The following is a 14,769-nucleotide window of genomic DNA, read 5'->3' as shown; positions in this document are numbered from 1 at the left end:
AATTTCAAGATTAGCAAGTACACCTTGGGAGCCATTTATAACAAGGAATATGTCTTAAATAGCTATTCCATGAAGAGAATTCCAGTTTCTTGTCCCAAACTGTGGAGAGGATGCCATTTCATAAGGCGCATTAGGCTTTGAAATTAAAGTTAACCGGTCAAGAGGAATGGCAGGGGATGGCAGAGATGTGAAAATCAGAGTTCACACTCAGAAATCTCATATTTCCAGTGCAGAGAAATGGACATATTCACCAGGCACCTGAATTTCCACAGGGTGAGTTTTGCTGGAGGGATGACAGGACATGTGCTAACTGGCTGTGTCCCCACTGGGAAAGGACAGACGGCAATGTGGGGGTGGGGTGAGCAGGGAGATGCCTCAGACTCTGACCCCAGGATGGGGCCTGGGGCATTGTGTGGGCTTGCACCCCCAACCCTGGCTCTATCCTCTGCTCTCACCGGCTGCCTGACCTCAGGGCAGCTTCTCTGGGCTCCTGTTTGGCTTCTGGCCAACAAGATCTTGCTGTAGGTTTTTTTTTTGGGGGAGGGGAGTGAGAAATGGTGATGTAAAGTGTGTGGTATGGGCACTAGCACATCGTGAGGTTTTGGTGACAACAGGCCGCAGAGGACCCCATCACTGCATGACCAGGGAGAGGAGGTCGGGATGGGGTGTGGGAGACAATGGAGGCCTAAGTGGAGGGGTACCAAGGGAGACATGCAAAGCGGGGGGCGGTGAGGCGAGGGGCTGATGCGGCCACCTATTTGGGGTCTGTGCTGGCCTGGGTGGGGGCAAACCTTGGGTAAAGGGTAATGTTGGATCATGGTGAGTAATTCTTTTAATGTACTGTTGAATTCAATTTGTTAGTATCTTACTGAGAATTTTTGCATCCAGATTCATCAGGGATATTGGCCTGTAATTCTCCTTTTTAGTGGCTGTTTGAAAGCTTTCCTTCCATTTCTACTTTTTGGAACAGTTTGAGAATAGGTACTGACTCTTCTTTAATGTCTGGTAGAATTCCCCTGGGAAGCCATCTGGCCCTGGACTCTTGTTTGTTGGGAAATTTTTGATAACTGATTCAATTTCTTTGCAGGTTATGGGTCTGTTCAAATTTTCTGTTTCTTCTTGTTTAAGTTTCGGTACTGTGTGAATTTCTAGAAATCTATCCATTTCTTCCAGGTTTCCCAGTTCGTTGGCGTATAATTTTTCATAGTATTCTCTTATAATTGTTTGTATTTCTTTGGTGTTAGTTGTGATCTCTCCTCTTTCATTCATGATTTTATCTATTTGGGTCCTTTCTCTTTTCTTTTTGATGAGTCTGGATAGGGGGTTATCAACTTTATTCTTTCAAAAAACCAGCTTTTCGTTTCAGTGATCTGTTCTACAGTTTGTTTTTTGTTGTTATTGTTGTTTCTATATCATTGATTTCTGCTTTAATCTTTATTATTTCCCTTCTGTTGGCATGAGGCTTTATTTGCTGCTCATTTTCTAACTTCTTTACGTGTAAGGTTAGGTTGTGTATTTGGGACCTTTCTTGCCTCTTGAGACAGACCTGAATTGCAGTGTATTCTCCCAAAGGGTTTGGACTATCATGTTTTCATTTTCATTGGCTTCCATAGATTTTATTTCTCCCTTCATTTCCTGGTTAATCCATTCATTCTTTAGTACAATGTTCTTTAACCTCCATGTATTTGAGGATTTCCTAATTTTTTCTTGTGGTTTACTTCAAGCTTCATAGCTTTGGATCTGAGAATACTCATGATATGATCTCAATCTTTTTGTATGTGTCGAAGGGTGCTTTGCGACCCAGTGTGTGGTTTATTCTGGAGAATGCTTCATGTGCACTTGAGAATAAGGTGCATTCTGCTACTTTAAGATGAAATGTTCTGAATGTATCTGTTAAGTCCATCTGGTTCAGTGTGTTATTCAAGCCATTGTATCCTTGTTGATTTTCTGCTTGGAAGATCTGTCCATTGCTGTAAGTGGAGTAGTAAAGTCTCCTATTATTATCAATGAGTTGTGGGGGGTTTTTTTGTTTTGTTTTTACCAATAAGTATTATATTCAATGAGTTTTTTAATGTTTGTTATTAATTGATTTGTATATTTGGGTGTTTCAAGTTGGGGCATAAATATTTACAATTGCTAACTCTTCCAGATGGATAGACTCCTTAGTTATGATATAGTGCCATTCTTCATATCTTGTTACAGTCTTTGTTTTAAAATCTAGTTTTTCTGGGGCACCTGGGTGGCTTAGTCGGTTAAGCATGCAACCCTTGGTTCTGACTCAGGTCATGATCTCATGGTTCGTGGGTCTGAGCGCTGCATTGGGCTCTGCACTGACAGAGTGAAACCTGGTTGGGACCCTCCCTTTCCCTCTCTCTCTGCCCCTCCCTCTCTCATGCTCTCTCTCTCAAAATAAATAAAATTTCAAAAAATCTAGTCTGATATGAGGCACCTGGGTGGCTCAGTTAGTTAAGTGTCTGACTGTAGCTCAGGTCATGATCTCACAGTTTGTGAGATTGAGCCCTATGTGGGGCTCTATGATGACAGCTCAGAGCCTGGAGCTGCTTCACATTCTGTGCCTCCTTCTATCTCTGACTGACTCGCCCCCATCGTACTCTGTCTCTCTCTGTCTCTTAAAAATAAATAAACATTGATTTTTTTTTTAAAAAAAACTAGTTTTTCTGGGGTGCCTGGGTGGCTCAGTCAGTTAAGCATGCAACTGTTGATTTCAGCTCAGTGGTTCATAGGATTGAGCCCCACATCGGGCCCCCTGCTGACAGTGTGGAACCTGCTTGGGATCCTCTCTCTCCCTCTCTCTCTGCCCCTCCCCCAATCACTCTCTCTCTTTCTTTCCCTTTCAAAACAAATACACTTTAAAAAAATTCTAGTTTGTCTGATATAAGTATGGCTACTCTGGCTTTCTTTTGACCTCCATTAGCACAATAGATGGTTCTCCATCCGCTCACTTTCAATCTTCAAATGTCTTTAGATCTAAAATGAGTCTAGGGTGCCTGGGTGGCTCAGCCGGTTGAACCGCTGACTTCAGCTCAGGTCATGATCTAACGTCCATGGGCTCAAGCCCCGCGTCGGACTCTGTGCTGACAGCTCAGAGCCTGGAGCCTGCTTCGGATTCTGTGTTTCCCTGTCTCTCTGCCCCTCCCCCTCTCATGCTCTGTCTCTCTCTGCCTCAAAAAATTAAAAAACAAAATAAAATGAGTCTCTTGTAGGCAGCATAGATGGATCTTGGTTGTTATTTTTTTTTGATCCATTCTGATACCCTATGTTTTTTTGATTGGAGCATTCACCATGATCCAGTGGGATTTATTCCTGGACTGCAAGGCTGGTTCAATATTTGCAAATCAATCAATGTGATAGACCAAATTAATAAAAGAAAGGTTAAAAGCCATGTGATCCTTTTGATAGATGCAGAAAAGGCATTTGACAAAATGCAACATCCTTTCTTGATAAAAACCCTCAAAAAAGTAGGGATAGAAGGAACATATCTCAAATCATAAAGGCCATATATGAAAAGCCCAGAGTTAATATCGTCCTCAGTGGGGAAAAACTGAGAGCTTTCTCCCTAAGGTCAGGAACACGACAGGGATGTCCACTCTCATCACTATTGAGCAACATAGTGTTGGAAATCTTAGCCTCAGCAACTAGACAACAAAAAGAAATAAAAGGCATACAAATTGGCAAGGATAAGTCAAACTTTCAGAGTCAAACAGGCAGACGTTGCTGCTGCTTGTTTTCTCCTCTAGGATTTTGATATTTTCCTGTCTCACATTTAGGTCTCTCATGCCTCTTGAATTTATTTTTATTTATGGTGTAAGAAAGTGGTCTGGTTTCATTCTTCTGCATGTCATACTTTTCACAGATGACATGACACTCTACACAGAAAACCTGAAAGACTACACCAAAAAGCTACTAGAACTGATATGTGAATTCACCAAAGTTGCAGGATATAAAATCAATGTACAGAAATCAGCTGCACTTCTCTACACCAATAATGAAGCAGCAGAAAGAGAAATCAAGGAATTGATCCCATTTGCAGTTGAACCAGAAACCATAAGATACCTAGGAATAAACCTAACCAAAGAGGTAAATTATCTATATGATGAAAAGTATAGAAAGCTTATGAAAGAAGTTGAAGAAGACACAAAGAAATGGAAAAACATTCCATGCTCACGGATTGGAAGAAATATTGTTAAAATGTCAATACTATCCAAAGTAAAGTATACATTCAATGCAATCCCTATAAAATAATACCAGCATTCTTCACAGAGCTAGAACAAACAATCCTAAAATTTGCATGGAACCAGAAAAGGCCCCGAATAGCAAAGTAATGGTGAAAAAGAAAACCAAACGGGGAGCCTGGGTGGCTCAGTCAGTTAAGAGTCCGACTTTGGCTCAGGTCATGATCTCATGGTTTGTGGGTTCGAGGTCCATGTCAGGCTCTGTGCTACTTCAGCAAGTGGTGTTGGAAAAACTGGACAGCAACATGCAGAAGAATGAAACCATACACAAAGTGTGAATACTTTTTTAAAAATGCTTATTTATTTTTGAAGGAGAGAGAGAGTGTGAGCAGGGGAGGGGCAGAGAGAGAGGGAGACACAGAATCAGAAGCAGGCTCCAGGCTCTGAGCTGTCAGTACAGAGCCCGATGTGGGGCTCAAACTCACAAACCACGAGATCACGACCAGAGCTGAAGTCGGACGCTTAACTGACTGAGCCACCCAGGCACCACAGTGTGAATACTTCTAAGGGTGATTCAATCCCAGGTAGCAGTGGGGGTGGGTGCAAAGTGAGTTGGGGAGGATTGGGGCAAATCCACACCCTGAGTCCTGGCTCTCGAGGACCCCTGGGTGCTCAGCAGGCCTGGACAGAGAAACCAGACCTCAGAATAGCCACAGAAGGAGGAAGGAGGGGAAATTTCCTCTACTCTGTCCAGTCTCCTGCTTTGCACTGGTCAGTTTCCCATGGGGAATGAGCTCTGCTCTCCTGTCGGAGGAACTCCCACCCCCTTGGGCAGCCATTCAGAAAACCAGAGGGTGGCGTTTCACCCACAGCCAGAAGCAGCAGGAGAAGCCTGCTGGGGGGTGGGGGTGGGGGTGGGGAAGGTGGTCTCCCTGGGCAAGGGATTGGTCAGCACCAGGCGGGCCCGGTGGGCCAGTCAGAGGTGGCTGAGGTGAGCCAGATGCGAGGGCCTGGGGGTCTAAGACAGTTCTGGGGTCACAGGGTGAGTCTGACACAATGTTCCCAGTGTGTCATCACCAAATAGGATGCAGTTCTTCTGTCGAAACGGAACATGTAGAAGTCACACAGGAAAGCATGAATTGTTGGAGAGCTAGACATCAGAGAAAGAATCATGCCTTCATGAATAGGTAAACACATGGCAGACACATGCAGGCCTCAGTCACCAATGCCATTTCCATCCCAAGACCTTCACGTGTACTGATGGTGTCTAATCTCTCCAGACAGCTTCCTCTTTGCACGTGTGTCAATGTGAATCTTTCCATAATAAAACCACAGGACACGTGACATTTCAGAGCCTGCCCATCATGATTTTCACTGGCTCCACAGAATTCTATTATGTAGTTTCCATAGCTTATTTAATCTCTTCTTCATGGGCATTGAGGACGTTTCTATTTGTATTTGAGGAAAAATAAATGATGCCCTGCTCTCTGCCCCATTCTGGAACAGGTCGGAGAGTGGATGGAGGAGCCTCGCCTTTGCTGCTTCCACACGGAGGCCTCCCAATCCCATCCAATCCCATCCTGCCTCCAAGCACTGGAAGGTTTCCCACCCAGAGACCATTGCCAGCACCGCGTACAAGGCGCGTGAACGCTACACGGTGCGGCCGCAGAGGTGACGCTGGAGGTGCCCTGGGAGCTGCCCTGGGGTGGGCAGTGGCAATCTGTGACGCAGCCCTCGGGGTGCTCAATGCTGCTGTGAGGGCCTGCTCAGAGTAGCCCCGACCGTAGCAGAAACCAGCCTGAACTGCCTTAATCAGTGAGGAAAGGTGTCATCTCACACAACCCAAGTCCAGGAGGGCAGGTGAGACCAGGCGGCCCAGCAGCTCACCTTCTGGCTTCCCTCCTCCTGCAGCTCTGCCCCCTTAGCATTGGCCGGGGTGTCCCCAGCTGGTGGTGGCGGCAGTCAGGGCTGCGGGTGCCCATCCTGGCCAGCAAACCCTATGTGCTGACTGGCTTAGCTTGGGCCCCCAAGAAGTCAGAGTCCATCAGAGCCCACCTCAGGGAGGGGAGGGACCCCTGAGGGGCACGGGCTCCAGGGAGAGGTGGCCCACAGTGGGATTCACAGAATGAGCTGCTTGTAGCTTAGCCCATGCAACAGAGACAACGTGGCTTTCAAAGCCTAAAACATTCACCATCTGGTTCTTTTTATTTTAATAATAATAATATATATGTATATTTAAGTTTTTATTTATTTTTGAGAGACAGAGTGTGTGAGCGGGAAAGGGGTAGAGAGAAAGGGGAAGAAAAGATCCAAAGCAGGTTCTGATCTGACAGCAGAAAGCCCGATGTGGGGCTCAAACTCACAAACAGTGAGGTCACGACCTGAGCCAAAGTCGGACACTTAACCGACTGAGCCACCCAAGGCACCCCTACCATCTGGTTCTTGACAGAAAATGCTCCCTTCAGGCTTAGGTTAATCATAGCCCATCACTAGAGCTGATAGAGGTGTTGTAGAAGGTAATTGAGGGGATGTGACTGCTGATTCACCCATGAGTTGGACCTGGGTCATTGGAGGCTCTTCATTCCCTCCCCAGTCCTTGGAATGTTCATTCTGCTTGACTTCCCCATTCCCAGAAGCTGTTCCAAAGAATAACCTCGAGAAAGTAAAATGTTGAGATCATCTGGGTGGCATATGTGACTGATTCCTGTTAAGACCTCTATGTAAACATTTAAGATTCCAGAGGCAGATATAAAGATCTATTTGTCTTGTGTCCGCCCAAAACAAACCTTATGTGTAAGTTCCCTTGCTTCTTAAACCTGCCACTTGTCAACCTGAAGTAGATTGCTTCTTTCTTTGGTCTCTCCCTGCCCTCCACGTATGAAGACCTGTTTCCAATTTTACCTGGGAAGCTCCCAAGGAGGTTGCAAACTAACAGGAGGGTCATTGTCCCTGGGCTACTTGGAAGAAGATGAATGTCTGAACAAAAATCAGGTCCTATAAACATTAAATGGCACCTGCTGGGGCAGGCTTTGGTTGAAGCATTTCTGGCACCAGTGAGGACTGGAGTTTGCTGTAGGTTTTGTTCCTCGCTTCATCCTATTTCTCAGTCAGGCAAAGAGATTGGCATGTCCCAAGCCTGGAATCTCAGAGTAGGACTCATCACGAGAAGTGAGGCTGAAGAGATAGATGGAATGCATCAGAAAATAAATAATAAGCGACAAGGTCCTCAATTCAGAGAAGATGTGTGATTACAGAGGACTGAGAGAAACTCAAGTGACGATCACAGACCCAAGGACCAAGAGGGAGCTCTAAAAGCCCCGTGATGGAATAGTCTGGCTCAAAGAATCAGTCTGCCCAGAAGAAACTATAGCTGCAAGTAAGGTGGCTTCAGGACTTGGAGTTTGGGTAAAACACTATTGCCTAGCTAGGATCCTAAAGCAGTGGCCAACACTCAGGTAACAGGATTGAGATCCACCCCCTCCATCCTTGCATTTGACCTTAGGCAACTGACTTGTGGCATTGGCTAATGTGGGAGGAAGTGAGAACATCATTTCTAAACAGCCATGGGCTTATTACCTTGTGTGGGAATATCTTTCCTTGTTTCAGATTCAGAGTGTGTTCCATCATTGTGCATAAGTGTATGTGCCATGTGGCAGCTGACCAAATCTACTGCTACGTCTGTCCACGCAGTGAGGGCTGGAGTTTTTCTGCTGCAGCACAAGCAGGGTGCATGCAGGCACCTGGCCATGCACCAGCCCCTGGGAGGGACCCACTGTCCATGGAGGATTGACACTCATCACTGAAGCTGATCTTAGTCTGTGACTTCTAGTATGAGTGAGCTTGTTCCATTCAATGCTTGACTGTGTTGTGGTTTTTTTTTTTTTTTGGTGACTCCAATGCCAAGATGTAGTGGGCAGAAGTATTTATACTTCTCTTCCTAGTAATAGGCAACAGATGCTACTTGCTTGACCAAGACCAAATGGGATTTATCTCAGGAATGCAAGGTTGGTTTAATACTGAAACTCGAGGAATGTCATTTACCATATTAATAGACTTAAAAAGAAAAACCATACAATAATCTAAGCAGATATAGCAACTTATAAGGGAATATTGTGGACAACGTTATGCCAACAAATCTAAAAATAAATATAATGGACACATTATTTGAAAGATACAAACTATTAGCATTCATTTAAAACATTAACGTGTGGGGCGCCTGGGTGGCTCAGTCAGTTAAGAGTCCGACTTCGGCTCGGGTCATGATCACACGGTTCATGAGTTTGAGCCCCGCGTTGGGCTCTGTGCTGACAGCTCAGAGGCTGGAGCCTGTTTCAGATTCTGTATCTCCCTCTCTCTCTGACCCTCCCCTGCTCACGCTGTGTCTCTCTCTTTCTCAGAAATAAATAAAAAACATTAAAAAAATTACCCTGAATATTCCTAAAATTGTTTTTAAGCTTTTTGAATTTATTTGAATTTATAGTTAAAATCATCCCAGAAAGTAAACTTTAACCCCAGGTGGCTTCACAAGTGAATTCTACCAAACACTTAAGGAAGTGTTTTCTTAAGTATTTCTTAATGAAGAAAAAATAGCAATTTTATACAAACCTTTATAGAAAAGGGAAATTGAGAAAGCATTTCCCAACTCCTTTTATGAAGTCAACATCACTCTGACACTAAAACAAAAGCATTACAAGAATTAAAAGAATTATTATAAATAATACCCCTTATTAACACAGACAGAAAAATCTTCAACAAAATAATATGGAAAAAGGATATGTGTGTTCAACTATGTGTAAAAAGGATAATAGATTATGACAACGTAAATTTGACAAAATTTATCACCTGCTTATGATAAAAATTCTCAGAAAACAGCAGATTCAACCAGGTAAAAGTTATCTACAAAAGCCTACAGCTTACATCAGAGTGAAGGATGAAGGACCAAATGATTTCCCACGAGATCAGGAGGGGAAGGGCAAGGGTGTTACTCTCACCATCTCTGCTCTGCACGAGGGCCAAGCAGGTGCACCCCAGCAAGAAAAAGAGATAAAAGGTGGGAAATAAAAGGTGGGAGATAAAAGAGATATAGGTGGGAAGGGAAGCAGTAAAGCTGTTTCTACTTACTCATGGTCGGATTATGTTAGAAAATCTTAAGGAACCTACAAAAATAGCTACTAGAACTAATAAGTGGATTTAGCAAAGTTGTAGGTAAAAAGGCAATTTTTAAAAATTAATTGTATTTCCATATACTAGTAACAAACAATTAGACAATGTGTTATTTAAAGTAACCTTTACAAAAGCATTAAATATATGAAATACTGATAGATAAATTTAGCAAAATGTGTGCAAAGCCTGTATACTAAAAACTATAAAATATTGAGAGAAATTAATAAAGACAAAAAATTAATGTCGAGACAACTCATATGTCTGGATCAGAAAATTTAACATTGCTAACAAGTCAGTTATGTCCAAATATAACATTTATATGGAAATTCAATGGGTCTAGAATGGTCAAAACGATTTTGACTTCACTACCTGATTCCTAGGTTTAGTGGGGAGCAACGGTAATAACCACAGTATGATATTGGTGTAGGACAGACATATAGGTCACTGGGACAGAACTGGGAACAGAGAACGGACCCACATTTTTACAGACAAATGATTTTCAGTAAAAGTGCCAAGGTAGTCTAATGGGAAAGGTGAGTATTCTCAGCAATGGTGCTGGGACAAACGGACGTCACATGCAGAAATAAAACCCTCCACTGTCCCCTCACACTATATAGAACAATCAACTCAAAGGGGCCAATAGATGTATATAAGAACTTAATACTATAAAACTGTTGAAAGACATAAAATATTTTTTACCTTGATTTAGGCAAATATTTCCAAGTAGGACATAAAACCCATAAAAGAAAAAAGTAATAAATCAGACTCCATCAAATGGAAAGGTTTTGCTTTTTACAAGTTACTGATGAGCAGACCAAAAGGTGACCCAAGACAGGGTGTCTGCACAAGGATGTGGGAAAAAAAGTTTGTGTCTGGAATATTCAAAGAGCTCTTACATCGCAATTAAATGAAAACAGACCAATTTTTAAAAATTGGCAAAAGATTTAGGAAGATATTTTAGTAAGGAAGATAAATGAAACACCATAACTTATTAACTTCTTCGGAGCTCTTAGAAGCAGATAATTCACCGAAGAAGAAATCATAGAGGCTCAGCATCATTAGCCATCAGGATAATGCAAATTACAACCCTAGTGAGATACCACTGCAGACCCAGCATGGTTAAGACGTATGGTCACCATGGTTAAGAAGACAGCGAAAACACCAGGGTCTGGTGAGGGTACGGAACTCTCATACATGGCTCTGGGGAACGCCAAGTGGCATAGCCGCTCCGGAAAAGTTTTCAGTTTCTTATAAAGTCAAATACAAACTTACTACACAACCTAGCAATCCCACTCCTAGGTATGTACGCAAGAGAAATGAAAACACACACTCACAAAAGACTTGTACACGAATGTTAACAGCAGCTTTACTCATAACAACTCCAAATGGAAAAAAAAAACTGTAATGTCCTCCATTTTGTGAATGGGTAAACAAATTTTGGTGGAATTCTGCTCAGCAATATGAATAAATGGATACAAATAAAGCATTATGCCAAAGGCAAGAAGCCATGCACAAAAGAATATATATTTTATGATTCCAGGTGTATGAAATTTTATACTAAAACTACAGCACAGAATGCAGATGTGCAGGTGCGTGGGAGCTGGAGTGACAGGAGGCACGTGGGGGGAGCCAGAATAGCCTGTGCCACAACTGTGCTGATGACTTACACCACTGTGTACAGTTGTCTAAGTTCATGGGACTGTACACTTACAGTTATTTATTGCTATTGCACATAAACTGTATCTCAGTAAAAAAGAGCACAAAAGTCTGAACATATATATTACTGACAATCCAACAAAATGCACATCAAAGTGCATCAGTGCACACACATGAGAAAGTTCACAGCGGCTTTATTCATACTATCCTCAAGCTATAGACAATCAAATGTTCATCATCTGTAAAATAGATAAATAAAATGTGGCATATTCTTATAATGGCTTAGTATCCAGCAACAAAAGTGAGAACTATAGACATATAAAACTACAGGGAAGGGGCGCCTGGGTGGCTTAGTCGGTTAAGCGTCCGACTTTCGCTTGGGTCATGATCTCGCGGTTCGTGGGTTCGAGCCCCGCGTCGGGCTCTGTGTTGACTGCCAGCTCAGAGCCTGGAGCCTGTTTCAGTCTGTCACTCCCTCTCTCTCTGACCCTCCCCTGCTCACGCTGTCTCTCTCTCTCTCCTAGAAATAAATAAAACATTAAAAAAAAATTAAAAAAAAAAAAACTACAGGGAAAAATGTCACAGATGTCAAGTTGGATGAAAGAAGACAAATATACCAATTTTATGTTCTATAATTCCATTTATATGAAGTTCAGAAAACACACGAAGCCAGACTAAAACGTTTAGGGTTGCATGCCTATTTGCTAAAAGCATAAATAAAGGCAAGGAAATGGTTTCAAATGAGGTGAGCAGAGCCTTCCTGGGAGGGAGGCAGCGACTGGGGAGAGGCATGCGATGTGCTTGAGTCCTGCAATGTTGTTCCTTGACTTGGTGGCAAGTATATGGAAGCTCCTTTATAAGTCATTAAGCTGTTACATGTATATTTTATGGATTTCTTTGTGGATCTATTATACTTCACAAGATAAAAGCATTTAAATAATATTAAAGTGCATTCCTGGGTCTCCCAGAACTCTCTGGCACTGGTTTTGTGAGAGTGAGCTCTTTAGATTAACCATCACCTATGCAGAGTGGGCGCAGAACTACACACAATGCACCCATAAGTGAAGACCACTGTTGATTGTTCCTGGGGGAAAAAAGGGGGCTGAGAATTAATAATAAAAGAAAAATCTGAGTATTTAGCCATTTATAAAGATAAAGGATAAAAATACTGAAAGCTTAAATGATAAACAAATTAGAAAAAAGTAATTAGAATCAGCCAAATTAACTGAAGTCAATATTCTAGGAGACTGGATTTCAAATGCTAATAAATACATGAATATTAGAATGAAAGTTAAAGGTGATAGAGAAAATATTCCTCACTTGCTACATGATTACTGTTGTAACCAGGAAAGCACACATGGCAGTTTGAGTCCTCATCTCTGGGCTCTGGTTCCCGGTCTTTAGAATCAGACAGTGATGTGTCCCACACGGAGCTGCTACACCATTCTGTGAAAGTATGTAGCACATGGTGGGCTCTGTCACGATTAAAATCACTCTTCCTTCCCCAACAACCTGTCTAAAGTCAACGCTCATTGGGGTGGTGCTTCTTTACAGAGTGGGCCCCCTGCCCAACCTCTGAGCCCCCCAAATCACCCCACTGTGGACCATGGCTGCTCCCTCCAGAGGGCCCCTCTGGCTATGCTGTGGGGCTGGGAGGGGAGGGGCTTCATGGGTGAGTCTGGCAAGGGTTGAGACAAGGGTTCCACCAGAAAGCAACAGAATCAGCTTTTGAAATGTGCATGGGTCAGGGGCGCCTGAGTGCTCACTCGGTCAATCGTCTGACTTCAGCTCAGGTCATGATCTCATGGTTCTTGAGCCCCAAGCCCCACATAGGGCTCTGTGCTGACAGCTCGTCCTGTGAGAGAGGGACGAGTATGGGGTTACCCTAAAAGGCACCTCTGTATAACGGAGACCTCAGACTGCTGCCCTTCTTCCTGCTGACAGAAGACAGGTGACTGACTATATGCTGAGTGCCAGATAGCAGTACCTGTGATGAGCACCATGATGGGGGTAGGACCCTTCCACCTGCACTCCAAACACTCCCCTGCCGGAGCCCAGCTCCGGCCGGGTCCAGGGGACCCTGAAGGATGGACGGTGTCCTGTCGGCGAGGGAGGGATGAGGCTCAAGATTCTTTCAGGTCACCAGCCAGGCTTCTCTGCCCTCTGAGACTCAGCTTTATTTTATGACTTAGTGTTTGGGGGAAGGCACCAAAGCGGCATTCTGATGGTAAATCCTTTTATCAGTAAAAACTTTCCAGAACATTAATATGCAAAAGGATGGGGAATAGCCCAGAAGTGGCATTCTGATGGTAAATCCCTTGATCAGTAAAGATTCTCCAGAACATTGATATGCAAATGGTGGGGAACAGCCCAGAGGTGGCATTAGCATAGTAAAGGCAAAGTTAGTTCTTGTGAGCAGGGGTCAACAGCCCCTCATCACTTAATGGGAGGTAATAATAAGAAAAACAAGTCTTGCAGGAACACAATGTTACTCCCATAACCACAAAGAAGTTCCTTTAGTAAGTTCCTTCACAAAGTACAATCAGCATATCAAAGCCAGCATGAGTCACTTCTAATATCAATTAACAAGGTGACTTGGGGGTCGGTACTCAAGTCGAAAGAATTGGGTGCAGGTGGATATCGGGGTCCCATCTGACGGTAAGAGTCCGTGCAACTTACCCCAACCTCATGAGTTCTCCCAACACTCCCCCTGTCCCTGCACGCCTTCACTCCTCAACCCAGTCTTCAGCGGGCAGAGTTCCTTCCAGAACACGCACCGCGGCCTGCTCTTCTAGGGCCTCCCCATCCTCAGGACGGACTCCCAACTGGCTCGGCCAGCACCCTTCCGGACAGGTCACCTGCTCTCTGCCCCCAACCTTTCTGGAGGTCCAGGAGTTCCAAGCTCCCTCCTCAGGTCTGTCTTTCCTCCTGCTGCCAGCGCTCTCCTCCCTTCTGACTCGTAGAGGTTCCCCGCCTGAACACACAGGCGGGTGCCTCTTCTGCCTGCTGGCCTGGCCTGTTCTAGTGAGCAGGGCCAGACAGACACGTAGACTCTGTCACAGGACAGAGCAACCCAAGGTTGGCGGGAGACCCCGCACTCATTCATTCACGGACTCTCTCATTCCACACAGCCAGGCAGGACTGAATCCTGATGGGGCGGAGCTGGGGACACGCTGGACATGGGCCGTCCCTGCACTGAGTTCCTAACCTGATGGGGAAGACAGACATTTAGGTCACCAGGAGATCCTACCTGGGCTGGGGGACCCTCTGCCAGGGGTGGGGGGCAGGGAGGGGGCACAGGAAGAAGGGGGAGGCAGGGAGGGGAGTAATGAAGGGGGGACAGGGAGTTAGTGGGGGCCAGAGGCAGTGGGGAGGACAGAGGTGAAAGTGTAGGGAGGCCGTGCTCAGAGCCTGCGTGAACTCTGACTCCAGAAGTCACGGACTTCCTCACGGAAATCCTCTGTGAGACTAACAGGGCCTCGGGGTTTGTTGCGAGGACTGAATGAGAAAACCCAAACACTGTCCAGTGTTTGGAGGACAGCAGGCACCCAACAAAAGCTAGTGAGGTGAAGTTAAGGTGTAGGAAGTGAGAAGGCAGAAGCCAGGTGAGGCTGTGGCAAGGGGAACATGCAACAGAAAGATGGACATCATATGCAAAGGCCCCGTGGCAGGAAGAGGCAGGATGAGTTTAAGGAACAAGAAGGTGGTCAGGGGGGTGGAAGCGCCTAGTGAAGGGCTGATGGGGGGGTAGGGGAGG

This window comes from Crocuta crocuta, unplaced genomic scaffold, assembly GCF_008692635.1.
Source record: "Crocuta crocuta isolate KB4526 unplaced genomic scaffold, BGI_CrCroc_1.0 scaffold179, whole genome shotgun sequence".
NCBI lineage: Eukaryota > Metazoa > Chordata > Mammalia > Carnivora > Hyaenidae > Crocuta > Crocuta crocuta.
Note: the sequence above shows the minus strand (reverse complement) of the source record.